Source organism: Struthio camelus, chromosome 17 (genome assembly GCF_040807025.1).
Source record: "Struthio camelus isolate bStrCam1 chromosome 17, bStrCam1.hap1, whole genome shotgun sequence".
Lineage (NCBI taxonomy): Eukaryota > Metazoa > Chordata > Aves > Struthioniformes > Struthionidae > Struthio > Struthio camelus.
The window spans coordinates 16,545,023-16,572,960 of NC_090958.1; the positions used below are offsets into that span (position 1 = coordinate 16,545,023).

General features: G+C 45.6%; 1 long non-coding RNA gene across 1 annotated transcript in view; it reads left to right on the top strand.

The window, feature by feature from the left end:
* LOC138061435 (uncharacterized) overlaps positions 1 to 27,938 on the top strand; it is a 126,191-nt gene that overhangs the window by 75,148 nt on the left and 23,105 nt on the right. Inside the window, exon 12 of the long non-coding RNA XR_011135187.1 lies at positions 9,724 to 9,787. This is a non-coding gene — a long non-coding RNA (uncharacterized lncRNA). The remainder of the gene's footprint in view (positions 1 to 9,723; positions 9,788 to 27,938) is intronic.

Sequence of the window (27,938 nt, forward strand, 5' to 3'; positions counted from 1 at the left end):
TCAGGACTAAGCAGTGATCTTGCTGAAGGCAGGGGAGAGTGACACACTAGAGATACATGAGAATGCACTGGTCAGTGCAGGACCAACTGACCGTCTTGCCCCTTTGAGCCCCAAGAGCATTTTGTGCTCTTCATGTGAATGACAGCAGAAGACATGTGCTATGTACTGAAGGAGCTGGGAGTTATTCATGGGCAAGAGATGACGTGGGCTTCCTAGTGTCCCAGGGAAGCTGGGAGCCAAAGTGATCCTGGAGCACTGTACAATCACCATCCCCAACAGCAGGAGTCTGAAGCCAGCAGCCATGTCCTTGTTGGATTTAAACTGCTGGCAAGTGGCGTGCAGCTGGAGAGCTGCGTGTTGGCCTGCCTGAATTAGGGCATTGCTCTGGGAGAGGAAGATATGGTTCCCTTCCTGACCTTTCCCTGGCTACATAGTCTCTTGAGGCCAATACTTTGACCTCCCCATGTCTCATTTTCCCTTTTGGTAAAATAGGGCTGCTCATCCTGCTCTCCTCTGCTTATGTAACACTTTATCCCTCCTGACGGAACGCATTATGCTCCAAGAGCCAATTCGTAACATAGCCAGCTTGTACATCTTGGGTGACGTGGTCTCATCCTAAAAGCCATGAAGAGCCCTTGGCAATTGCAGTCGGAACTTAAAGGCCAGTCTGTGGTCAGAAACAAGAGTGTGTTTTGTTAATACAAACTACAGCCAGCTCTGCCAGCTGTTTCCACACTTTAGCAAGTGTTTCCTACTCAAATAGAGAGAATGGCTGATGGGAACTGGACCAGAGACAGCCAATCTAGCTAATAGCGTAGTTACACCCACAGAGAAGTTGAAAAAGACACTAGATGTCTCCAATGCAGTATGTACCAAACTGCCAGATGTTTAGAATCCCTTAAGTCATCTAACAACCTTTTTCAAGGCAATGTTACTCTGGAGTATCGTGACGCTCCTGAAAAAGCATTTCTGTGAACTAATTTTAGCTTTGAATTATGAGATTTTCTCCAACAGAAGGTGTCCCTGAGGACATCAGGGTAGATTTTATTTCCAAAACGTTGCCTTTGTATATTTTCAACAGATCATCTGGATGAAGTTCTTATGGCCAGTTCAGACTGTCTGATTTATGGCAACAGCTGTTCACCTTTGTAGATGGGGAGATTCATGGAGATACAAAACACATTTATGAACGCGATATTCCACACCAAGAGTCAGGTTTTTTGCTGCTTTTTAACACAGGTGTAAATCCAGATAGGCTCCTGTGAAGTCAATGAAATTATTCCATGAAAGTCACAGAAATCAGAGTTAAAGGAAATGGCAGATCAGTTATTTCTTTCTACAGTAGACTGAATTTTAGAACCCACATCAGTTGGAGGTGATTAAGATTGAGAAATGTACCTCAGTAGGGATGGCCTGTTTCTGGTGAGTGATGGGGAAAAATGCTGATTCTTGCATAATGCCTGGGGAGCCATTTCTTCTTCATAGCTGTAAAAGATGGCAATCATGAATCTCAAAATTAGAAAGTAGAAAAATGACATAATGAGAGGGAAGATAGTTTGGATGTCCTACTCTACCTTCTGAAACAGAAAGATTAAAACATTACAAATCTAGAGTTCCTGCTGCTAAAATTGCTTGCAAAAAATTCTTAAATTTTCAGTATTCAGTGTGGAAAAATAATTGACTGTTGTAGGTTCAAAAAAAAAAAATCCTGCTTTCACAGAATTGCATCGGCACATTTTTCATCTTTAGAGCCTTTTATTATTTTATTTACTTTTTTGGCCAAAAAAGGGAACTTGAGCTTTCTCCGGGACATTTTGTTGTTTTGGTTGAGCAGATACATTTTTGCTCTAAAAATAACAAGTGTTTTGACAAAAAGAAAAGTTAAGTGCCTCCAGATCCTACACAAACTCCAACCTAAGCTGATCTTTGGGGACTTGCTTATGCTTTCTTAAGACAAAGTGTTGCTGGAGCATTGGTATCCAAATGAACAATCAAGACCATATAACTTTATTATTAACCAAATCTGCTGTATTTCACACATTCACACTCTTTTCACTTCCAACTACTCAGTCCACCTCTATGATTTCTATAAAATGCTCTCAGAGCTGAGCAGTTGAGGCCAGCTCTGATTTAAAATGCTGTGACGATTAAGTGTCATCCATACAGAACTAAATGGAATAAATAACATTATTAATTCAGTATGCAATTGTCTGGCTTGCTACAGGGAGCTCAATATTTAATATAATGTAATGGAGCTTTATTTCCAGCTACTGAATGCCTTCCCTTAAATTGCCTCTTCAGTCATCAGGCTGCAATGGCTTTGCATAATATACTGTTCCACCTGAAGTGCAGGGAGGAAATTCTCCACTAAGACTGAGGCAGAGATTAGACATGAGCAACTGTTTTGGGTCCTCAAGGGAGGCTCACTGGGCTCCAGACCATGTCAGGAGCACAGGTGTGTGTGTTTTGATGTTGATGTCATGTCATAACTGTGGTAACTCAGGGTTGATCCTGAGCTTATATAAAGTCTTTCTGCTAATAGAGTTTATTGCTGGCCAAGTGGTCCTGAGCAGAGGAGCAAGGACAGAAGGTGCCTGAACTGCCTTGACGCTAGTGTAAACTCCCAGAGGATCTGCTGGAAGTAATGCAGTTGCTCTGGATGGCTATTTTTCTGGCATAAGTACAATGTGCATTTGAAAAGTGGAGTTAAATAGAAGACCTGGGATTCTGCCCAAATGAAAATCAATGGGATGAATTCACCCTGGTACCTTTCAAGTAGTCTGAATACAAAGTAAATTGTTTGGAGCTGGCTATTGTGTGCCAGAACCTGCAGCTTTACTCATGTGAAATATTTCAGCCTAGGAAAAGGCAATCCAGGACTATTCTCTGCTTTGTCTGGTCTAGATCTTAAGCTCCTGAGAACAGGAGCTGCCTTGAAGTGCCTGATACTGGGGTGTTAATGTTAGTCCAGCCCATTCAGTGCAGCAATAATAAATAACTTTTTAAAAAAGGCTTTGCAGTAGTTTCATCTTGTTCTGTAGGTTCTCTAGGTCTGGGTGATAGGAGGTCATCTTGTATAAGGTTTTGGAGATTTGGCTCACCTGATGATGGAGTTTTATAGCTAATTTTACTACTGGTGAGTTACTGTTAGCAGAGAGCTAATCCGAATACAAGTATACGTGGAAAACACAGTCAACATCCCCTGACATACTTATGCTGGAACTTCTCATCTAATACAGAGACAGAAATAGTATTCTCCCTAGCCAATCACAATGAAGAGTTTTATGGGAGTGGTTCAAAATTAAGTCTAAACTGATGGAATAAAATTTTTTAAAATGCCAGGAAATTATTTCCAGAGTTGGCCTGGATTTGCACAGAACTAGTAATGCAAAGGTGAAGATGGCTGGAGGTACAAGCGGGAAGAGAACAGCATCTGAAGGCTTCTCAAGGAAATTATTTTCTTGAAGACAGGAGGAGAATGAGATATTGTTGCCTCAAATATCTGATGAATGAGAAAGAAAAACATGAAACTGAGAGCTGGCAAGAGAGCAAGGTCCAGTGTCAGCGGGCATTAGTCTGGTTCAAACCACTAGGCTTACTGCAGAAAAGAATTTTGCCATCAGTTATCCTGGGACCAGGCTTCAGCCTTTGAAGCAAATCAAGCTTTGACTGAATTGCCATGTCTTTGCTCTTGATCTGTATTTGTTCCTAATGTGGTCCCACTGGAGCATTATTCTTTGGCAAAGGCATTTTAAACAGCCTGGATAAGGCTCTTCATGTGGAGAAAGGAAATCTGAAATGTATAGTTCTTCCTCAGGGCCTTATTTTTGCCATAGATGATATTAGAAAGCTGCTGGTTTGGTAGCAGGAGTCAGATTGGCTCTGAAATCCCAGAAGAATCTGTAGCTTCAGTAGGATTGTGTATGATGAAGTCCTAATCAGAATACATAAGGCTATTTCAGTCTGGCCCTGGATTTTAATTCAGATGCAGAGAAGTTGAAAGGAAAACTTAAGTAAGTTCTTCTTCTGAGAAGGCATTTTTCCTTTCTACCTCAGGATTTCTAAACATGCAACATGTTACCCCGGACTTGAGAACTGTGGGGTTACACAAATGCTTGTACTGGATGCATTAGGAGATGGTGCTGGATTTTTTTTTTTCACTATTATAACTGCATGTTCATGGCAACAACATTCTTTGCATAAAGTGAAATAGTTCCTGGAGAACTGTTAGATTTTTAGTTGCACCAGAAATTGTGTTTGCTGCTGCTGTATCTCCACGTAAGCATCATTCTCTCAGAAGTAGCTATGTACTACAGGGGTCTCAAACTCAAGGAAAACCCACTCTGTAGCAGCACCAAGAGGTACAGAGTACCTCTCATCAATCAGGATTTCAATCCAGGCTGCACCTGGGAAGTGTGAGCATGATGCGGCGTTCCTTGTGTATGGCTTGTCCCTTGTAGCAACTAGATCAGATTTTGGAAAAAAATAACATCCATCATCACTGCCAACTTTCCACTACAGTGCCTCTTCTCATGTCCCCCTCTCCACTGCTGCCTGCGTTTACAGCTCCAAAATGCCGCCAGGGCCAGAATTGTTCCAGAAGTACAACGTGTTCATGTATTGCTTTGGATGGGAGAGGATAGAAAGGTGCCACATTTTTTCCTAAGTTTTGAGAGCTTTCCAGCCAGTTCTGGCTGGTTGCTGTGGTGAGGTCAAAACGTTGGCTTGACAAATTTCAGGATGTTTTGTGCCATTTCTCAATGAGTGTGATTGGTTGTTTATTTTAAAAATGTCAGCACTTCCTACAGAATGGAAACAACAAGGTTTTGTATAGGAAACATCCACATGCCTTTTCATTTTGGCCTTTTAGAAACCTTTCAGAAGTCTTCCAGCTGAAATGCAGAAAACTCCCAAGCTTGAGTATGAGTATTTGTAGATGCTTCACAACTGCTGATGGCTTTAAAAAAAAAAAAAAAAAAATTGAAAATCCTGACATCTGTGCTGGGAAGGTGCTATAGGAGATGAACATGCAGCAGCATGTTGCTACTGTTCTCCAAAAGAAGCTTAATGTCAAATTTGTCTTCCCAGCCATGAATGAGAGAATGCACTGCTTCATTTTTGCCTGTACATTATAGTAATTTTACTGTACTTGATCAGGTTAATTCATCTTGACACTGACTTTTTTTAATGTTCTTCTCGGTGGAAAAGCTACCTATTTTCTACTCTGCTGCTGTGCCTACGTTTAAGAACAGGATCATTGTATGAAGTCCTGTTCCTGTTCTGAGTTGCCTCCCAGTACTGGGATGACGGGTCTGCCATGTCCCAACCAGCCTGTGTCTATTGTAAGTGCAAAAACTTACGAAAAGTGCAAAACTTTGCCAACAGTGGAATTTTTCATTAATTTGGTGAGAGCTCTTCTGCCATTAGGGTGGCATTATAAGGCATTTGTATGCTGTTTTTGTTAGCGACCATACTAATCTCTGCGGAAAGTTCAGCTAGGGAAAATCCCAGGCCAGCTGGGCTGAAGGAGCATTTTGCACTTGTAAGGCTAAAGTCAAGGGAGGGAGCGAGCAGTGGATAAACTGGAACTAAGGCTGTGCTTTAAAGACTCTCTGACCCTCTGAAAGCTTTCAAGCCTGTTTGGTAGGGCAGGACAGTGTACCTGTAGATTTGATCCTAGCATATTCTCTCTTGGCCCTTCTGAATGAGAACAAGCGCAAGGTATTCTGGGTCTCTTGGAAAGCATCTCTGCGACATATAAGGCTCTTTAAATTAACCCCGTGCAAGCAGCCTTGTTGAAACTTCCTCCCTTAACGGTCTGTGTGTGTGACCAGCTGACTATATTGCCCCTGGGGTAGTAGAGGGTTCCTAGGCCACCTCATAAGCCACAGGAAGGAAAAGTCTGCGCCACACAGGTCCCTGGAGTCTGTTTGGTCATGTCAGCTACCTCTCTCAGGTAACAGCGAGAACAGATCACATTCCAGTGGAAATCTCTGTACAAGGAATTACTTCAGATTCCAGATGTTTGGGATTTTTCTGCATATTTTTAAAAATAAAATGTACCTTTAGGACTTGGTCAGCATAGTTATCAGTGCTGGATTTTTGTTTTTAAACTGCATCTGAAGTTCTGTGATGCCGTGTGGCTTTAGCACTACTTAGTCATTCTCAGTGATAGAGCCCAGAAGCCCAGTCATGGAGCAGGACACTGCAGCAGAGCCCAGGATAGGTGGGTGGTAAGCTCTTTGGTGCCAGGGTGTCCAGCTCCCAGCACGTCCAATTTGGCTTTGACTGAGTGCCTGAGGACTGCCCTGATATACGTGAGGGGTAAGAAACCATGTGTCCAGCTACTCGTGTTGTTTGTAAGGCTCAGGGATGGATGCACGGCCAGATGTCCAAGAGTCAAGTCAGCAGTTGCAAGGGGCTGGCCCAGTGCTATGGTTTATATGTTGCCCAAGGTGGTCTCTGGCTGTGTAAAACAGGTAGGAACAAAAACAGCACTAGACTGGGCAGGACACAAGTCCTTACCGCCTGCAGCCCCAGGGAAGTACCTACCAGTCAGAGGAGACAAACGGAATTTACAACAAACCAATCTCATAATAGGCTGGTAGCAATTTAAGCGATCTGTGTAATACTCCATTAACTAAAGGGCAGAGCCAGTACTTTCCTTCCCTCTGCCCTCAATTTGAATCATAGCCTACAGTAATGAAAAGCTTGACTCTTCTATCCCTGAAGCTGGCTGGGAGAAAGGGCTTGTGTGTATGCTTGCAAATTGAGGAACAGTGTTTTATGTGGTTCCCTGCACTTGCTGCCCTTATTACGTGGATCATTCCTCTCTGGGTTTGAGAGCATCCTTTGGGCAAAAAATCATAGCATACAAGAGATTTCTCTGGGGTGTCTGATACAGACAGCCTCATTCGTGCCTACTTCAGGTGCCAACATCTGACTCCTACCTTAGGTTGCTTTGGTAGATGCTGTGAATCCTGCCTGGTGGCCTTTCAAAAGGTGCTGAGTCATCTTGGAGAAATTTGAGGAGCATCAGAACTCAAATATCCTTTCTCTTGGTTTAGAAGATTTGCCAGTGTACAGCAGCTAAACAATTAACTTTTCCTTTCACAGGCAGGGAGCTTTAACACAAACATATTAGTGAACTTCATTCCCCGCCCAGCGTTTCTGAAATGTCCTTCATATTATGAGAAATTGGCTCTGTACATGTCCAGAAGGGCAGGGATAGCCCAGGCTCGGTCACCCTTAGCTTTGCTCATTTGCACTGGCTCCTGCATGCGCGGAGCTGGCTAGCTGAGCTGCCCACTTCACATTCCCCAAGTGCGCTTGGGCTGCGCTTGGGAACAGTGGGATCAGGAGTGACCAATTACTTTGGTGGGACTGACCTGGGGTACAAAGTGAACATCCTACAGCCCCCTCGGACCTCTTCAGCAGTACTATATTCAGCAAGACTTCTCCCCCCCCCCCCCCCCCACCAGGGGCTAGTCTGCTCTCTTCATCCACCTTCTGACCTGATCCAATATGCAGGCGCTTTAAAAAAAAAAAGAAAAAAGAAACAAAACTGAAGGTTGCTATTTTTAAACCCTGCCTTTGGCTCTCTTAGCAGCACTCTGCTTTCCTCCCTGTGATTCAAACAGTGTTCTTTTGAGAACTAGGCACCAGGGCCCTGCGGTTTCCTGGTACTTGGAACATAAAATCTCTTAATTCTTCTGTCGCAGTAAGCTTCAGAGGCTGGGGAGTGATTGATGTTTTCTGTCGCTTCATTAATAGTTACAGCACAGTAGTTTTCTAATCTTTTTGCTCCACTTTTGATTTTGACTAATTTGTCCTTCAAATTTTCTCAGCCTTCCACATCACACAAAGCAAAAGCTGTTTGCTTCAGTCCTGCCTTTTAACCTGTAGGTTGGGACCTGCAGGAGCTGGTGAGGTAGAGCCATCCAAAAGCTAGGAAGACAGGGGACCTGCCTCATGGAGCTTCCTCATGTTTGTTTTGATACGCTTGGCAAATACACTGGGGGCATGCCCCTGCATGATCTATTGCTGGGATAAATTAGGAGTAACTGCTGCAAGGGAACTGCTGCTGCTGTGTGGACCCATGGTGCAAGTGTTGCAATGCTGTCTGCAAGCACTTTGTGAAAGATAAGCTGTGCCCTAGAGAACTTGCAATCTATGCAGGCAAAGGGGAAGAGAAGTGAAGGCAGAAGTCCTGAGAGTCTCAGCCACTGTTACAGCAGGTGTGGATCATTGGTACACACCACCTCTGTGTACCTCCCATGTGGTGCTGCCCCTGCCCAGCCCCACCGCTATGCTATGGTTGTTGTCTGTGTGTGGAGGTGATGGGTGGGTCTGGAAGATATCCTATGTCCCAAGTGAAGAGCAGGTCATTAAAGTCTAGTTCACTTCCCTGCAAAGAAGGTCTGTTGAGTGCTGATGATGGCCATGCTCAGAGTTACTCAGCAATTTGAAGCAGGTAACACATCTCTCTGCACCACTTGTTTCAGGCCCTGCTGTTTGTTCCTTTTGATTCATGTAGCCTTTAAGCAGTGTGTTCCCTCTCATAGGCAAAATGAGTTTACCTCAGCTGGTAACCCACAGCGGCAATTTCCCTGGAGCCTGAGGGCTGTGTCTTACTCGCGCACAGCCAAATGGGTGGCAATCCTAATGTGCACATCTCATCCAGATAAAATATTATATCCCTACAACTTCAGCCCTTTCTGTGCTGAGGGCATGCGTGGTTGTAGGCTCCTACTGGTGGCCTGCAATGGCCCAACTAAAGTGAATCAGCGCTGGCCTCTCCTTAGGGAAAGGAGAACTACAGTCATTCTTCTGAGGGTCTCTGTTCACCGCTGTCACTGTGTGCACAGTGAGAGAGCTTATGCTGCAATCCATCTTCCCAACTTTATGTCCCTTAAAATACTACCCTTGGATCTCCCTTTTTCCAAGTCTAACTTTCTTCAGAGGCCTCTGTGGCTGAGCAAAGCTGCTTATCCAGTGGAGTGCAAGAGATTTAGTCTACCTAGCTACCAGTGCAGAGAACCTGCAGGCTCTCCGCCAGTTCTACATGCCCCTTACACACCTCCTAGTCCATAAACTCATGAGTTCTTGGACTAGGGAACCTGGATGTAAAACCTCTTTCTGCTGGTAAAGGCTCAGGGCAGAGGAACAAAGCAAATACCTGATGGTGTAAAACCTGAGCTGTCTCCTAATGACTGTGCCCTTCCCAACCACATCTCCAGAGATGAAGCTCGCCAAGACAAAGGCAGGACACTGCAGTGGGACCCGTTGGCCAAGAGGCTTGTGTATAAAGATTTGGGGGGGGGGGGGGGGGGGCAGCAGAGACAAGGGCTAGCTGTTGTCAGGCAGAGCCAACTCCTCACTAAAACACTAATCAGGCTATACTTCTGTATTGCCTTTAAACACTTGGAGAGACCTTTACCTGGAAATGTGCTGTCTTCACAGGTTAAACATCTCACTGTGCTGCTAGGACTCTCTGGCATGTTTGCAGTAATCCTGAACTCCCTGCATATTGTTTTTTCATTCAACCCAACTTTGAAAAAGGCAGACAGGCTGTAGTCTAAACACCCCAACAGTCTGTATTTGCTCTGTTCCTTACATGTTCCAGCATACTCTACTCCCCTGTGATTCTAAAACAATGAGTCTTTGTGCTTATCTTCTGCATTTGGCAAGGCAGTTTTCACCTCTTAGTTTTTGTTTCAACAGGAGGAATTGCTGTCTAACCGATCCTTTGTGGACTTCCTACCAAAACCATCCAGTGCAGCATCTGGTAAGTCATTCAGCTTTTTATAAACTCAGAGGCTCAACTACAGCTATTTATGGGTGGAAACTGGCATATCAGTAGTTTCTTTTTGGTTACAAGGGTAATGAATTCTGGTTTATGTTGTTATGACGACTCAGCCTAGGTTCTTCCAGTCCTTAATTACATTATAATGCCAGTGACTTGACTGTTGCTCTTGTTGCTCTTGTTGCCTGCCACAGCAGCTTAGCACTGTGGCTTGATGGCAAGGGAAGAATCTCAGTCACCCTTGTCTTGCTCCAAGAAACACAGGTTCTTGTTACTTATACTAAAGAATATTCGTGCCCACATGTAACAAGTGGTAGAGGACAACAGTGTGTGAGGATGTGGCTTTGAATGATCCATATGTCACTGTACTGATATATCCATTCTCACCTCTTTCATCCTCTGAAAGGTTTAAAAAGGAGTGAGACAATAGCAACATACAACTCGTTTAGAATGTCCTTGCTTAAAGTCTCTTGACTCAAGCCATCAGCAGTAGCTCATAGGTTGACTGATGCCTGCAGGATAGGGTAGTTGGGCTTCATGGCAAACTCAGCAAGTGGAAGGGATACACCATACAGTGGATCGTGGCGCAGAGAAAACTGCAGGCAAGCTCCGTGCTAGTGCAGACAGCAGGACTGATATTGCCACACCAGCGTATTTCTACCACTGCAATTATGCAGCTTTCAGACCCGGTTTGTGGTGCTACTCTGTGCTAGGTTGTTGTACCAATTTTGAGGCCAGGTCTACCTTCAGCATTTTTCACGGCACTTGTGAGCGTAGCCCAATTCCAGCGCAGGTTTAAGAGGTAAAACTTTTCACAGTTGTTTTGGTTCCTTTGAATTTGCTCTATGTATCTGCTTCCCATATCTCAAAAATTATTGTTGTGCATAGCAGAAGGTCACCTGGTAACTGGATAGACTCTCTGGAAGGGTGAAAGGGTGCCTGTGCTTGGGACTGAGCAAGCCTTGAAACTGACCTGCCTTCTTCCCCTGGGAAGTACTTCCAGGCCACTGTTGGAAGGAGGGGTTCTGGGCTTGCGCTTTTATTGACAAAGAAGGTCCCCGACCCGTTGGACTCATCTAGAACCTCTTGCGAGTGCTGAACACACCACGCGTGTTACACAAATGTTTCTTATAACTTCCAGACACTAACTCTTCTTGGTTTCCTTTGTGGTTAATGCAGCCCATCTGTAGCTTAAAAAAAAGCAATATTCTGCTCTTCGTTTTGGATATTTTGTATATTGCTGCACTCAGATGACCACTTTAAACATGTTGCGCTCTCTTTCCACCTCCTTTTCCCAAAGCCTGGAGCTCTGGAATCTCTTAACTGCTCCAAGATGTGCCTGTTTTCTCAAGGATTTTTATTTTGGGCATAAGGAGGAAGAGAAGTTGAATATAAGATGTTCAAGGGAATGAGCAAGAGGGACTGGCCTGGAGTATTTGGGACAGGCCTCTGTGAGAAACAGTGGCAGGTAGAGTACCTGCTGGGTGGTGTGTAGCAGCCCTTCCCGAGTAGACTAGTCCACGCTGTGGATAGCTAGGTGGCTTGAGGCATTTCTGACTTTGAGGGCCATGTGCTATGAGGAGACACAAGGAATTCTGAGCCAAGGAGAGCTGCCATGTTGTGCTGTGCTAAAACACCTCCAAGCGTCAGTCTGACAGCTATCTCTCCAAATTCTTCCTTGCTGCAGCCAAGTCTATATTTAACTAAATGGAGATATTTGCATGTCCAGCATTCAACCTCTTTTCCAGTGTAGCGTTCTGAGGGCACCTCATGTCTGTGAAGTCTGTTGGCAAAAGTCACAGGGCTGAAAGTTTGCAACCCAAACCTTGGTAGAGTGAGTGTCTTCTGCCTTAATTTCTTGCAGGTGCTGAACTGGGTTGAGCACAACATGATTCTGTGGTAACTCTAGCCGATGCATACAGTTTCTTGTTTTCATTCTAGTTGCTCACCCAAGGAAATCTATGGGGTTTTTTCTTTTTTCTTTTTTCTTTCTTCCTCCTTACACTGATATGGATTGATGTTAACAGATTTTGCTTGGGAGGCTTTTTTAATTCCTGGTTATGTGCCGTTTACTGCTGGGATACCTGAAGTAGCTGTTGAAGAAATGCATGAAATGGCTGTTTCAGTCAGTTGACCCTAACCTTCTAATGCTGACAAATGATTCTTGGGTTTATAATTGGCGAGAGCTAAGAATGGATAGCAAAACTGAATGGCGAAAGCAACACTGAAATGGCATCTGCAGCAGGGCCATGTCTCCCATAACAAACCAGAAGCGACTAAGTCTGGGGACGCCTGCTCCTGCAGAAACTGGTGACAGATTTTCTTGCAGACACAACTGTGGCCCTGGACACTGGTACAGGCCAGTCATGTACTGGGGTCATTCATAGCCAAGAATGGTTATTTTGGAGATCTCTCAATTTTTTGCATATCAAAACACAGCCAGAATATTTTAGAGAATCTATTCCTTTGTGCCTCAGTGAGAGAGAATTTATTTATTCAGAGGTTGGAAAAACATAGTTAACAATATGTAATCCCAAAGAATGATCATCTCTGATAGTTCACCACTAAAAAAAATTCTGCTCCCTTTTTAATAGGTCACATGCAGAATAAGCCAGAACAGCATTTAGCCTTATATACTGACACACTAACATCAAACATGAGCTGTCTCTTAAAAGCAGAATGTGGAATCATCAGAGACAAAACAAGATTCGGACATTGGCAAGCAAGAGCTCTCCATGCCTGCCTGAGCTCACATCTCCTAATTGCAACCAGAGAGCTTATTCTGTGTAAGAGTGTAAAGCTTTACCTTTTTTTTCCAAATCACAGGAATTTTTCCGAAAGAAAGGCTATTCCCTCATTATCCTTTCTTCAGAATAACCAGGCAGTTCAGAATTTCTCTGTATTTCCTTCTGTGCTTTTTTTTAACGTTGCACCATTTTGGCTCCATAGCTATCCCACTCTTGGGTTAACCCAGCAGAGATGGCCAGAACTCTGCAGTGCTCAGTTAGGCTAGGGAAGGTGGGATACACCAGCAGGGAGTTGCCTTTAACCCATGGCCCTCATCTTTGCTGTTAGCCTCTGGGCTTTGACTCTTACAGCCAAGGAAATGTGTACTGGAGTCCAGATTTAGTGTTTTGCACTTGGGACAAAACATTTCCTCTAGCTTTCACATTCCTGTATTTCTGAGTTCTGCCTAGTAGCAGAATTAGAATGAGCAAAATACCACAGGAAAGATGATGCTGAAAGAAGTATTTATTAACTGTCTTACCAGAAGCAGAATGGCAGAAAGCATATCCACTCCAGAAATATGTAGCCAAATTTAACTGAAGGTCATAAATCTGCAAAGTTGCAGCAGAGCCTCACTGACTACATGCTCAGTAAATGTGCTCTTGCCTAAGCTTCTCCTATCCCTAACGTAGGAGCATTTTTCCTTTCCAAATGCTATAATTGAAACATAACAAGGCACTAGGAAACTAAAGGCCTATGTTTTCCAAGAAGGTTAAAAATTTTTTAAGTTTCAATCTGGGAAAACCTGGATCTCGAGAGACCAAACTTTGTGTGAAGTACTTTGCACCTGAAAGTTTGGTCTCTCTTGCAGTGCTTGGAGATGGTTCTGCCAAATCACTGGCCACTCTGAGACATACGGGAGTGAGGTCTTTGTCCAAGGCTGAGCTCTCCTTGAAGTCTTTGGCAGTTTGCCCAACAACAGAGATGGCTGATTTATCAGCCTTTGATTTCAAAAAGTAGCATAAACAGCATGTCTAGTTGAAGAACATGTCATTTCCCACTGATCCGTGTGCATGCTTATCTTTAACAATGTGCTTAAAAGGCATCTTGAATGAGAACCTAAAGGAGAGCTCAGAGAATTCACTCATACAGAATAACTGTTTTTAACCTACTTTGTCAGTTCACACCGTATCATCTTAAAGAATAATAAATAAGCAGTAGAAATTCTTACAGTAACCTTTCACTATTCAGTACCAGGAGGTGAGGGGACATGTGCCTTCACAGACATCAGGTATGCCTTGATGGTGATGGGAGTGCTTTGTTTTGTTTTTAAACTTGACAGTAGCAGTGGGGGGATGAAGTTGAAATGCAATCATTCTGAGTCAAATGGTAAGGCCTAGAAAAACAGATGTGGGGTGTGTGCCGTGAGCCAAGATCAACTTCACAAAACTTAAAAATTAGCTCTACAAAAACTGGAGGGGGAGAAAAAAATGAGCCAGTCAGTGTTGTGATGGATGAGAGTGAGGAAGTAGCTCGGAACAGTCAAACGACAACAAAATCTGCAGCACAAAAATGTTAACGTTCTGGTGCCATTATTTTGTCATGGGTAGGAAATGCTTTCAGTGGTATCTGAAAGGTATTTAAATACCATCTTTCTCTGACATAAAGTGAGGGACAGAGGCTTTTATTTCTCTGAACTGCTTCTGTACTCTTCTCCAGAGCAAAATTGCCCTACTGGTTACAATCCTTGTCTCCCCTTTCCCTCTGTGGGTTTCCCCCCCCAACACACACACACCCAGCTCTTCTATTTTTCTGTCAAGAAAAACCCAAATAAAATGTTACATGTGGGTTGATTTGAGCAAAGTGAAACAGTTTTGGACCATTGAGCTAACCCCAAGATCACAAGCCAATTGAACATTGGATTATATTTGCCTGTTTTTGCTTCTGGCCTGGCTTCTGTGTCCAGGTTGTGCTTCCTGTGGTGCTACTCAGGCTGCCCTCAGGGTGCTGCTTTGCATCGTGTGTGTCACGGTATTGGGGGCACCTCATCCAAAATCAGGGCCAGTCACGGAGCTGAGAGTTTTCTTCTGAAATGGGTATTAATTCTGAGGCATCTAAGTACACACAGCAAGTGCTCAGCATTGCCTGAAAATGAAATGTCCCTGCCGATCACTAGTTTCACCCTAGTCTGCTAACTAGTCTGCTGACCCCTGAGAAAGGATTTGGAATACAGTTTTTGACAGCTATTCAAAGGGCCCAGTATTCTGTATACTACACCTCCACCATCCGAGAGTCAGAACAAATTCAGCTAGGCCCGCACAACTGTAATAAACTCTTGAGCAGGTATTGATTTCTACCTTCCTGGCTACCAGAAGACATGGTGGGATCAGTGCAAGGCAGCTTCTTGTGCTCAGGATGCCCCAGGACCTGTCTTTTTCAGGGGGTTGAGTGCTTTGGCTAGCCCTTGTCAGAGAGGAGACCTATTTCTGTCCCCTTTTTGTCTGGTTCTCACCATGCACCCATCAGGAGCATGGAGGCCTGTTCAAGAATACGACGTGTGTTGATTAATTCCTGCATGTTGCACCATGTTTTGAAGGCTTTGCTCTTTGGTTGTGCTTCAGCACAATGTTCCCATGCTACAGGACTGCTCTCATCAGCACAGAAAGGGTCACTAGCTCTATTTTCCACTCTGGCTTTTATTTCAAATTGTCCCCTGAGAGTACTCTGGGGAACAGCACCAGTTTCAACCCCTAACCAACTAGGCTGCCCATATCCAAGCAAGCACTGGTCTTCTGGCACTTTCCTGTGTAGCATCAGCATGGCTCTGGCCACCTCTCACAGCAAATTATCCTTCACTGGGCATCTCCTTCCTAGGATTAGCCAGGTTGTTACTTTCAAAACCCCATGCAAAACACAGTCTCGTTGCAGAAGACTTTCAGCTGTTGCTGAACAGCATCCAGAAACATCCCACAGCCCCTCACAGGAGAAAATGTGACTTCTCTGTAAAAGTGATCCATGGCAACTTCAGCTTCTGCATTTAAAGTTCTTCTATGTTTTGTATCCAATTCCTTGGTTGTCTTTGTTGACACTGTGGAAGAAAGCCTCCACCACTGTGCACAGGGAGAAGCCCCCAGTTTGAGTACCACATTTTCCTGGAATCTGTACTGGGCTTGCAAATATTATTCTGTGTATTTGTCTAACACATCCACTGAAAGCTCCAAGTAGCTTTTCAAGGCTTTCCACAAGCTAAACAAAGCCAAGGGTTCCCTGGCTGACAATCATCAATAATATTGAGCTGCTACTTAAACTCTGCTGTCCTTAGATGAATTGACAGCTCGTTCCTTCTGGGAAAGATAATATCTTTGCTCTAACAAGATGAGGTGCCTATTGTCTACTCACCCCTGCCTCTTATTTTTGAAGCTTTTCACAGAAGCAGTGGAAGCTGTTGATGTATCATCCTGAGTCATTGGTAGGACATGTGCTTTGGGACTCTTTTTTTTTTTTTTTTCCTGCCCTCAATGATATATTGCTCCTCTCTTATTTCTTGTTTTAATTAGATGATGTCATTATCCTACAAGGATTGTATTTGCTGGGGCAAGGGACTAGAGAGAGAAGGCATTTTCTGAGTCAAAACGTCTGAAACTTGGTGAAATTTAGACCCAGCTTGCTCTTTGCAGCTGGTCACTAGCTCCAAGAATGGTACAAAGCCAAAAAAATGACAAGCAAAAATCCCAGTTAGGGGAAATCTTCCTCCAAGTCTGGATCTGACCTTCTCCCTCTGTGAGCATAGGTGCCCTTCTGAGAAGGGCTTCATGCTCAGCTGTGGCACAATTGTTACCTTTGCGTAGGGAATCCCAAGGATTACTGGGGTACGAGGTCTTTCTGATTTCCTTGCAGGATGGGGATGTTATAAGAACCTCCTTGACCTCCTGAACATCCTCAGTCTGAAGAAAGGCAGGCACTGCCTCCCACTTTCTTACATCCGACTGGCACTAGCTCCACTCAGCTAGAGCAGCACTTCTAGGTTTGTCCAGGGAGCAAGTACCGTCATGGTAGAACGTGGTCTTAGAGAGTTTCACAGAGGCTATGGATGCAAAGCGCTTCCCAGCCTCAGCCATGAGCATGGTCGTGGTTGTTGCATCTCCTCAGCCCAGCTGAGAGAGGAGAGGTCCCTGTGCATCCCTGAGGGGATGAATCACCTCAGTAAACAGCTGCCAGGGCTTTGAAGCATCATGCTCCAGGCCAGAGGCTCAGAATGACAGTTTTGCTTCTCTCTGTGAGATTTTACCCTATAAAGAGTACTAGATAAAGCTTGGTACCTAGAAATGCTTTGGACTTCTCCATAGGCTATAAAACAGGCTGGGGAGATGCAGGACTTTTTAGTTGTCTGTCTCCAGAGGTAAAATACTCTATTCATGCAATCCTAACCTCCAGTTTTCAGGATGAAATTCCTTTTCCTTGCCAGAAGAGCAGCAGCTCCAGCCCACAGAAAGTTCATTTGCTATGCCTGTGTTGTAGGCTTGTTTTCCTCCACAGTAGCACCCGACATCTGGCTGAAAAGCATGGCAGATGAGGCCCAACAAGCTCAATAAGAAAAACTTTCTATCCTGGAATGCAAGACCAAAGAACTACATCTCTAATGGACCGTTCAGGCTCATATCTCCCTCTGAGGAGAACCATTACAAAAATATTTCCCAGATATTTGGCTGGGCATCTCACAAAACTATCCAGTTTCATGATGCTAATTTTCCCATTGTCTAGACAGTTGCAGATCCAGACAGCATTATCAGTATGAACCTGTGCACGCACACACGTGCAAATCCCGTTTTTATGCCTATGGTGTTAACAGCTATGTTGTCACCTATGTGCTGGCTAGTGGTAAACTCCACACTAGCTCCAAAGTGCCTATATAAATCTCTTGGGGTGCTCAGTCCCCCAACAGGCTCAAAAGTTGATCCAAGCAGCACCGAGTTGTGAGGATGCTCTGCAGGTTGAGCTGGAGTATCTGAGCCCCTTGCTACCTGCCTTCTCCCTGCACCCTGAAATAAAACAAACTGTGCTCAGGGTTGGAGAGCCCCGTGAGCCCAGCCTCGGCATCCCTCCTCAGGAGAGTCTCCTGCTGCAGTGGTGTGCCAAGGATGAAAATATTATTTTGAGGTTTTGCGCACTGGAAATGTTCATGGAAATACATTCTGGGGCTCCAGGCATGCAGATGAGGTCCTGCTAGTCTCTGCTGATAATAAAATGGTCTGGGGACATTTGTTCCCTCTGTCTGGCCAATAATGTGATGACCTGCACAGAGAAACAGCACGTTCTTGTTCTGCACATCAGAGGCAGTAGCACCTTCCCTAGGCTTTGGCATGATGAGTACCTAGACTTACAGCTCCTCTGTGATGCCAAGGGGCAAAAATGCAGCAGAAGCAGTAGCTGTGTTTACAAAGTAATAACTTCTGAATAAAAATACCTAGCTAGCAGTAGCACCCTTTCCTCTCATTTTTCATCCCTATCCTGCAGTGTTCTTCCCTCTCTTCCTAGGCCTCTTTCCATATGTGCATGAGTTTGCCAGTCTATTGAAGCAGGGGGTACTCCTCTACCTGCGGGGCTGTACCCACAGCCCAGGCTCTGTGCACATGTCTCTGGGGAGCAGAACAAAGTAACCTAGGTGAAATATGAAAAACTTGATTGCAGCTCTTTTCTTGCTCTTTCTGAGGACCCAGAAAAGTAAGGAAGGAGCTGTTTCTGTGCTCATGGGACTTGAATGCTGCCTAACAGCTCTTGATTGTGCGTGGGATTATCAGAGTGTATTCCTGTGATCGAGACAGCAATGTTGAGTTACTAATGAAAGCCAGGACCTGTAGTGCCAGAACAGCAAGGACTTTGGTGCTTCCCAGGTGAGGACCCCAGCTAGGCCAGGTGATGGGTTTCCAGGAGCCCCTACTGGCTCCTGAAGGTGGACAAAAGGGAAGGAACTTAAATAGTTGCAATATGGTGGGTTCATCTTCTGCCTCAGAGACATCTCTGTTACCAGAGCCTGGGAGCTGCAGGCAGAGAGAAGCTAGTGGGACCTAAGCTGAGATAATGTCCCAGAAAGCCAGTCCGTGTAGGAGCGGGGGAAGAGGGCAGTTTAGTTCAAAATCTGTGAGGCTTTGCAGTGAAAGTGCTGGGAAGGGAGGGCTGGAAAAGTTCTGTCTTCCTCCAAGACAGCTGTGGTCTGTTCCCCAGCTGGACTCTCGCTCTGTGTCTGTTCCAATCCCCATCTTCCCTCTACCAGCTGGATTTGTTTTGCAAACTCAGATCTGATCTCCTTAGTTTGCCCTGCATGTCATGCTCTGTTTTCAGGGCTTCATGTTTCCACCATATAAGCTTGACAGCAAAGCGTCCTACTTGCCCTCTTGTAACTGGAAAGGGGAGGTACTGTGGCTCTAATAAAAGCAGACAGACCCAAGATGTTTTCTAGACCAAAACATTTTGCAGAGGGCTTGTCATAACTGCAGCTTAGGTGCTGCAACTTGTATTGTGAGATTTGACATAATAAAGTCAGAAAAAGTCCATCCCACGCAAGTTTTACACCCCTGAAATGTACGCTACTCTGGAGAGAAGGCTACTCCTCCCAAAACAGTGTGTAACAGGAAGGGAGAGGGTGTTTCTGAACCTGTACTTTAGAGCAAAAGCCAAGAACTTGGTTAGATTTGACATGCCTGTTCATATTTTACTTAAATTTTTGTTCTGGGTCCATCCTCACAAACAAACTAGGCAGGGCAAGAAAGGTAGTGGAACTGGAGATAAGATAATGTAGCTCCCTAGAAACCAAATGCATGAGGTTCCTTAGCACTGACTGAAGAGCAGATCTCTTCTAGGATAAGCTGATGTGCAGAGGACACAGAGGCAAAGCAGATTCATACTTTGAGTTGTGTGTGTATTCAGGTATTCAGCCTCTCCAATAAGACCGTAATCATACACTGCAGATGCACAGAAAGTTCTTTTTAAGGCTGGTTACAATAAATTCACCTAACTTAAGCCTTCAATCTCTGTGATGCTAAGCAGAGCACCTAGGAAATGCATGTAGTTATTTTATGCTCTCTTAATAGAAGCCATGCAAACAGGTACCTAACTTCCTTGAAAGAGGTCTCTCTCTGTGGAGGAGTCTTCAAGAGACTCTGCTCTGCAGTTGTATGTTGCTGATTCATTGATAGGTACTTGCTTCAGCTTTTATACACAACAGCACTAACAGCTGCTGATGGACACACCTGAGCTGAGCACAAGCCAGCATCTAATTCTGCTTTGAGCTGTATGAATTTATGCCCAAGTAGGTCATACTGTCTTTGAACACCCTTACTCGAGAAAAGGCCTGCTCCATGCACAGAGCTGCTAAAGAAGAGCTATTGCACTTTTATCTCATGCTCTAATCTGCCTGAAACGACTCTAGCATCGTGCTGTAGGTCAGAATCACAATATCAAGCCCTGAGATTTGAGAGAGAGATGTCCTACTCTAGTCACAGCCTTCCTGCACGCTGCAGAGGATGTGGCCCTTTGGCTTCAGCGGAGTGGGAAAGAGTTATTTACCCAAGACTGGTTGTACTGGGAGGATGTGAACCTGAAAGGTGTTTGACTAACAGGTGCCCAACAAAGGTTATCAAAAAGACATGTCCAACGAAAGCAAAGGCAAGGCTTTTTTATCAGGCATGTAGAATCACTGTTGAAAGACATTGTAATAACCATTTTTAAGGCTATGAATATCCCTGAGGAAAACCCATCTTGGCAGCAGCCTGGCCTTCTGTTTCCCATCAGCTGTAGCTTTGTCTCTCTTAAAAGCCCCCTACTGCAAATGAGCAAACACCTGGCTGAGAAAAGATGAATGGAAAACATTGCTTGTGCTAGAAAGGTAATGGCAAACCCCTGTGCCAGGAGGAATAATAAACAGGAGATTATTGCTATAATTGTGCTAGTATCCAACAAGTTTTCCACCAGGCATGTAGAAGTACCTACAAAAGAGGCATTGTCTCTACTGTCACTACAAGGGAAATGGGAGAATTGAGTTGTGTCTTGTCTTGAGCCCCATACAGGAAGGACGAGACTGCGTCTGTTGAAAAAAGTTGATTAGTATCAGCAGCCTGGGGAAGGAGGGCTGAGGAGCTGCTGGGCTGTACATTCTGAGGATTAAAAGGCAGCATATCTTAGATTAAGTTTCCAACAGTCTGTCATTCATTAGCCAGACCCTTGCTCTAAAGCCTGGCCAATGGCCTGTGAATTGAACTCCAGCTTTGAGTCTGATGGGTTACAGGCATCTTGCCCAGAGCTCCAAAGTATGGGCATGGACTGCTCACCTTGCAGCCCTCCAGCATGGTGCAGATTTATCAGGTGCAGAAGTCTTTGCTGTGATGTTAGCGCAGCCCAGAAACGTGGAGGTTTTAAGAGCATTGCGCTAATCGAATGAATATGTTTTCAGGAGAGATGCAAAGTTAGGCCTATATTTGAGTGCTGTTGCAAACGTCCGACTTTGTAGATGATAAAATGTAGAAGAGATTTCTCAAGAGCAGGTTGTTGTGCAGCCTCCCCGCGATCTTTGGGTGGCATTGCTTTGTTAGGGAAAGCAGGGCAGCTTCCGGGAATTTGAATGTGCTGGCTCTAGGGACTTTACAGAAACCTCTTCTGAGACCCCAGTTCCAATCTCAACCTAACTGAAGGGATAGGGAAGGCAGAATAACCTCAACACATACAGCTGAAGGTTTTAACTCTTGCTGGTGTTCTTGAATATTTGTAGACAGAAGCATGTCTCTTTCAGCCTCTCTCCTTTCACTTCCCTGGCTGCAGATAACAAATGCGTTGATGGAAGTTTGACTGCCTGGTTCTTGGAAACCTGAGGCAGGCAGAGGACTGTTCCTCCCATGTGCTGTAGAAAAAAAGAAAGGTGGGTGGGAGGGAGGAGGAGGAGAACTATTTCCTGCAATGAAACTTGATGCTGTTTAACTTAAAAATAGCAGGAGAACAAATTCCTCTGGGACCTGCTATAAATGGGTTTGACAGTTTCCTACTCTCTGCTTCACCTCCCAGAGCTCCCATTTTTCTGGTGTCTTGGCAAGAGCCATCTTGGACGCAAATGCCATTCTTTCAACTGCAGTCCTGGGGCTGGGCAAAGAGGCTCTGCCTCATGCTGGGGGACAGCTGGGGGAAGGCTAGATGCACTGCAACAGGTAGCAAAGCCCTAGATTAACTGTTCTCTGAGTAGGGCTACCATGCAACCAGGCTTTCCTGGGCCTTTTTATCCTTGCTGGAAATCTTGTCCAGACCTCTATAAAGGTGCCCAAGATTTCCTGGCATTTGCAGAGCCAATGCCTGTCAAAGTCAGAGGCTCCAAGCTGTCATTCAGCCCTATGGCTAGTGATGTGCTCCTACTCCAAAGGACTAACAGTTCCCAGACAGCCCTGCCTGTGCTAGCTGGCCTTGGTCTTGGGACTCCTCAGGCAGCACAAGAGAAATGGCCCGAATAGCAGCCAGAGCCCCTGTCCATGCTTGCAGACCCTCATGGTGGTCTTCTAAGCTGTAAGCCAAGGCCTGCCTGTGTGGTGCTGGGAGGAGGGAGAGCTCTGGGTTCAGTTTAATCAGGCTTGAAGCATTGTGTTGTGGTCACAGCAGTCGCCTGTCACAGCAGTCGCCCTGCTCATCCTTGTTGCTGGGCTTTTGCTCTCCTCTCTCTCCCCATCTATCACCTCACTCCTTCCTGCCTCACCACCTGATGTCACTGGTGGGAGATGGTGCCACAGACCATAGCAGCCTGTCTGCCCACCTGATCACTCTCTTCTATCCAAGTCCTGTTCTCTCCCTTGCTTCACTTTCTCACTTCTGCTGTCTGCTCCCCTTCTTCACCGGCTCAGTTCTTCCAGGTCACCCACTTCCCCTTCCCCTACTAGCTCCGAGTGGGCACAGCCATGCCACATCCTTCCACTTTCAACACTTTATACTGACTGGGTAGGGCTGAAAGCAGCCAGAGAGGCAGATTTTCTTGAAGGTCCTGTTCCTCTCTGGGGAGGAGAGAATGCAGCATTAGGTGGCAGACAAGATAGCCAGAGACTGTTTAAATAATGAGCCAACAGCGTTTGTGACGGCAGCCCCAGCAAGAGTGGTGCTGCCTGCAATTCTGCCCTTGGGGTGCTACTGGACCTGATGTGGCCTGGCTCTGTGAGGGGCATTGATTAGGGCTGTGCTAACCCCCCTCTTCCACCATCAGCTGATGCTATCATGAGTCATTTCAGCTCTTGGCTACAGTCATTGCTGAAAGAGGGAACGGCTCCCACCCGGAGTGATTCACCATGCCTCATTGGCTGCCTTTAATCTGCTTCCAGTCAGATCACCTCGGGGTGGGAGTGCTGGAGCAGAGCAGTGTCAGGGCTTCCTTATGGCCTCATTGCAGAGCCACTGCCCTTTTCACTGACCTCCTTCAGACCTCCCAGGTTCAGGCTGTTAATGAGTCACTGCATTCTTATGATTATTCCCTCTTGAGTCGGTAATAAACCATTTCTGGTGAAGATCTGTGGACCATGCTGTTGGAGTAGTTTCAGAGCTTGGCTGTAACAGGACTGCACATCTCTAAGTTAGTAACCACCCTTGGTCCTCATATGAGGTTGGAGGTCACTGTGCTTCTGGAGCCAGGTAAGCTGTTAAACCCACCCTGCCAGAGCCAATAAACATTATTAGGTACTTTTCCAAAAGCAAGGGGGTTTTAGCCTATGGGTTCAGGCCAGCTTCTGCGCTGGGTAACCACACTGTGCCTCACTGTTCTTGAAATTAGCCTTGAGCTAACGCGTTGTACTTTGTGTATCCAACAGGCAGAGTGAGTTACCACAGCTCAGCTGACAAGCAGTAATTCATTAAGCCTCTGTAACTCAGTCACTACAGTCATCTTTCCAGTCTTAACAGAGCCAAATATATTCTCACTGTGATGTCACAAGAGTACAAAATTCCTCCTAAAAAAATTGTCTAATGTTGCTGAGCCCTAGTAAAGCTTCAGCTCTTTGTCATCTATCCAGGCCAACAACTTGTCTTTTAAAAGGCTGGTTCCACCTATATAGCCAGAGTTGTACCAGTTTAAGGAGAACAGACGACTCTACATGAATGCAAACGTCTGTCTTGTACAGGCATGTGATCAAATGCAGTTGAACTGGGGTTCCTCAACAAGTATCTGCCCTTCAGCTGAACCAACAGCACCATCAGTTATGTGGTCTTAACCTGCCCAGCTCCTTCACTTAGTAAGGAGCAGATGGCTGCTGAACTGATCTAAACCAGCTAGGACTCCTGCACCCTGGCTCAGAGAGTCACTGCAGGGCAATTTAAAGTGTTACTTGTATTGCAGCTGTTTTCCTCCTCTCCAGTTAAAAGTTAGTTTAACCCTTCTGCCTTGCAGATTGTTTAACTGTAGTCAGTTGACTTTGCACTGACACAGCCGGAGAGCATTCACTCAGCCCCTTCAGCCAGCTCTTTCTCATCCTGAGACACCAGCCCTTTCTGTAGCAAATATATACCGACACCTTTACCATCAGCTTTGTGTACCAGTTGAACTAACTAACCAGTGGCTTTTGAACTGAGTTTAATTAAACTGTGACAAATTTGCATTTAGAATGACCTATACGGATGTGTTGCAAGAAGCCGTGCAGAAGGCAAGCAAACCATTCTTCTGATAGAGGAAATATGTATGCTTTATGGTAGGCTGTGCTCCAACTGCATGGACGGCTTTATAGAGAAATGTGTTGGTTTTGTTGGATTTTTTTCTTTTCTTTTTCACTGGCGTGGAAGAAAAGAGAGGATAGTTTCCAACAGGGAGGATAAAACAGTACAAATTAAATCCATTCTCTGGCCAGTTTAACAATTGCAATTTCCTGCTATTCCTTGGAAGCTGTACAACCCAAGAGGGAGATATTTCAAGACCGGTGTGTCAGGGAAAGAAGCGCATGCATCTGGTTATTTTTAATGGCAGCTCTGTCCCTAATTTTCAGTGCTGGCCTTGATGAAATGCCAGCTCTGTTTCATTAACCTTTTGTCAGTATGGAAAAGAATAAAAAGTAGCTCACAACATCAGCACCTGAGACAAAGCTCCTTTTCCCAACAAGTTATTGGAGGTCCTCAGCTGTACTTAGGGCAGAGTTTTGGGAAGGAAAGGGAAAGAAGAAGGAAAAAAGAACCCTCTATGAAGGGGTTTGCGTAACAGAGCCTATACAAGTCTCATATCTGCAGTCTTCATTACCAAGAACCAAGTTTCAAGCAAGGTAACCATTTTCCCCTGCAAGCCAAGAAAAATATTGGGCTTATTTTCAGACCATTAAGAATAGTCTCTCTGAATAGCCCTGTTTTCCTTGCATCATATGGGCTGCTTAAAAAAAAAAAAAGAAAAGAAAAAGTACAATTTCACAGCCATGAAAGCTGTGACCTGCGCATGGGTTAGACTCCAACAATCAAAATCTTCACTGTGCCTTGGAAGAGCTTTTTCAGTGCCCGAGACTTAATCCACCACCACAGCCAAAGGATTAGTGCTCCAGAAGTAGAGCTGAATTTTTTGTTCCATGAGAAACATGGTGGGTTGAGGGTGGGAAGGGGGATAAAACACACAGTGGAATTTCTTCCAAGCTCTGGTTTGTCATGGTGTCAGCACTAACGAAGCAGTACAGGGCAGCTCCAGCCCCCTCCTCCTTCCATCTCCTGCTTTGCAGCTATGACCAGATCCTGCCAACCACAGCCACTGTCACAGTTACTTCGTCCTCCCTCAGCTTTTTACGGAAACATAATCCATCACTGTAAGCCCTGCTTGTGAGACAGCAGTCTGAACAATATGTTCAGTCTGGCTGGTGGCTGCTGGTTGTAGGAAGACTCTTGGTTTTGCTGAAGCTGTCGCGTAGCAAGGCACAGCTCTTGTGCTGCTTTCAGAGCCCCAGCTTCCAAGTGGTGAAAGATGGAGCTGTTTGCTCTCTGGGTTGCACCCTCAGAAGGTTTGGATTTAGCTTATCATGTGTGATCAGACTTACTGCTCTTGAAATGTCAGCAAGGAGCAGTAGAACTAGAGAAGGGAAAGCCCGTGGAGCAAGAGGGGCAGGAAAAGCCACACCAGGCAAAGTGTCTGCCCAGAAGGCCAATAGTCACCACTGGCACTGCTAATGCCTTGCTGGTGTGGGTGAGGAAGATCTCGGAGTGGGTGTCAGTGGTGGCTCTGAGGCCACGGTGCAGGGGGCCCTGTCACATGGGGGGAGAGTTTACTCTGTAAATAGGCAGGAGAGTAAAGGAGCAAGAGGAGAAGTGACTGAGAGCAGAGGCCTCTGACGCCTTTTCCAGTCAGGGTGTGCGGGGCCATGGAGTTGACTCGGTCAAGAGCCAGACTTGCTGTGTGAAGCAGCTCTGCCAGGCTCCCCGGTGCTGAGGGCCTGCTCATCAGGTCAGGCAGCTGGATGCCTGCAAGAAAGGGCTTTTCCTTTCAGGTGGCAGCTGTGACTTTTCCTTTGCTGAGGACAGAGCCCCGCTTGCTACAGTCACTTCCAGCACATAAAGTGCTGCTGATGACAGTGCAGCCACTTTGGCCCAGCACTCTGGTGTGGTACCTCCCTGGTGCTGCTGGTGGCACGATGTTGCAGCATGCATGCCAGCCAGGCTGCCAGCTGCCTGCCGCTTGCAGGAGAGCATCTCAGGGACAACAGTATGGCAGAAAGCTGAGGGAGGGCCCCAAGCTGCAGCCTGCTTTCACCCCTGGACAGAGGGCTTGTTAGAAATAAGCCAAGTATTCTTGCAAAGGAAGCGATCCAAGGCAGGGAAAAGAGAGTTACGTTAAGAATTAAAACAGGAGATGCTGGAAATACTGTTCCTACAAGCCACGATACAATCCTAGCTTCAGCTTCTGGCATGTTTCACAACTAAACACTCCCAGCCTTGCTGCAAAAAAGCAGTAGGGCTTTACTGCATACCCAGGTTGGGGTAGACTGAAAGGAATGGCTTCCATTTAAGTATAGTCAGCTCCAGAAGAGGATCTGGGATGCCCAATACTTGGCATAGAAATAAGTAACCAGTCTGATTTCTGGTACACCAGGTCTGAGAGGGTGCATGCAGAAATCTTAGGAGTCCCACCTGCTTGCACCATAGCTTGGTGCATCCAGTTCTTGTGATTTGTCTTGTCACACCAAAATGGGGAGAAGTGCAGAGCTTGGTACTAATTTAATAGAAAATCCATCAAGCAAAAGTAATTGGCTGGAAGCCTGATTTCCTTCAAACCAGAACAGTTCTTGCCCACACTGTTTAGCACATTCAAAGGCAATGCCAACACACGAAAGCCAGGAACTTGAAGCCTGTAATTTGCCTTTGCCACCTCTGCGTTACTGCGGTTGAGTGAACTTTTCTTAAGTTTCATTACGGTCTCAAACTGAGCCAGGTTCTCCAGGACATCTGCTGCAGGCAGGGATTTGGGCAAAGAGAAGGAGAGAGAGAAAGAGAGAAGCTCAATGTTTGCAGAGCCTGGGCCAGGTCTTGGGTTGAGGTCTGAGTGAACCTGGGCCATTTGGGCGGGACCCACTGAAGCTAACAGACTTTGTGTGGTTTGGAGTCAAACCTTGGCAAAACCAAGCTCAGCCTTGAAGAGCAGATCTGGCTCCACAGGCCTCGAGGACCTTTTCTGAAGCCACAGTCAGCAGCACAGTGAGGGAGACGTGGTGCAGGAAGGGACAAAGCTCCCACCTCCAGCAGCAAGACTGGCATGCAGCTATTGCTCAGGGAATGGAGAGGGGATGTAGGCCTTGGTGCAGAGAAGTGCATGTGAGGCAGGCAGCAGAGACAGGCTGGCTTTGTCAGGGCACCTGGGTTTGGAGCTGAAGCCTGTTGGCGACTCTTTGGCTTGGCTGCAGGCACAGTGGATGTAATCTCCCCATGTGATGGGCCACTAAGAGCAGCAGCTCCCAGGCTGGTCACTGAGAGAAAGCCATGGCCATTGTTCCAAGTTCTCCTCTCCCTTTGTTCTGCTCTGGTTATAGATCTCACCTCTTAACAGAGGTTAACTATGTAGAAGCCCGTAGTTTTCCGCAGAGGAGGTGTGGGATTATTTGCAGTTCTCAAGGAGATCTGTAGTTCCTTCTCAGACCCCAGAGAAAGAAGAATTTCCTGCCACTCAGCCTACACCAAGGCAGGCTCTGGTCTGGGACAGGGCTTAGTCACAAGGATGGAAAAATCTCAAAGCTGCAGTGACAGGATCTCATCAGAACTGACACATTAGGGCAGACAGAGACTTAACAGTGAATGGAGGATTATACAAACCATGTAGAGTGGTTAACACCACTCTAACTCCGTTAGAGTGTTCTTCAAGGCTCAGATGACCAGCTGCAAATGCATCCATCTAGCATGGATAGGCTGTAGGGATGTTTTTCTCATAGGCTGAGAGTAACAACGA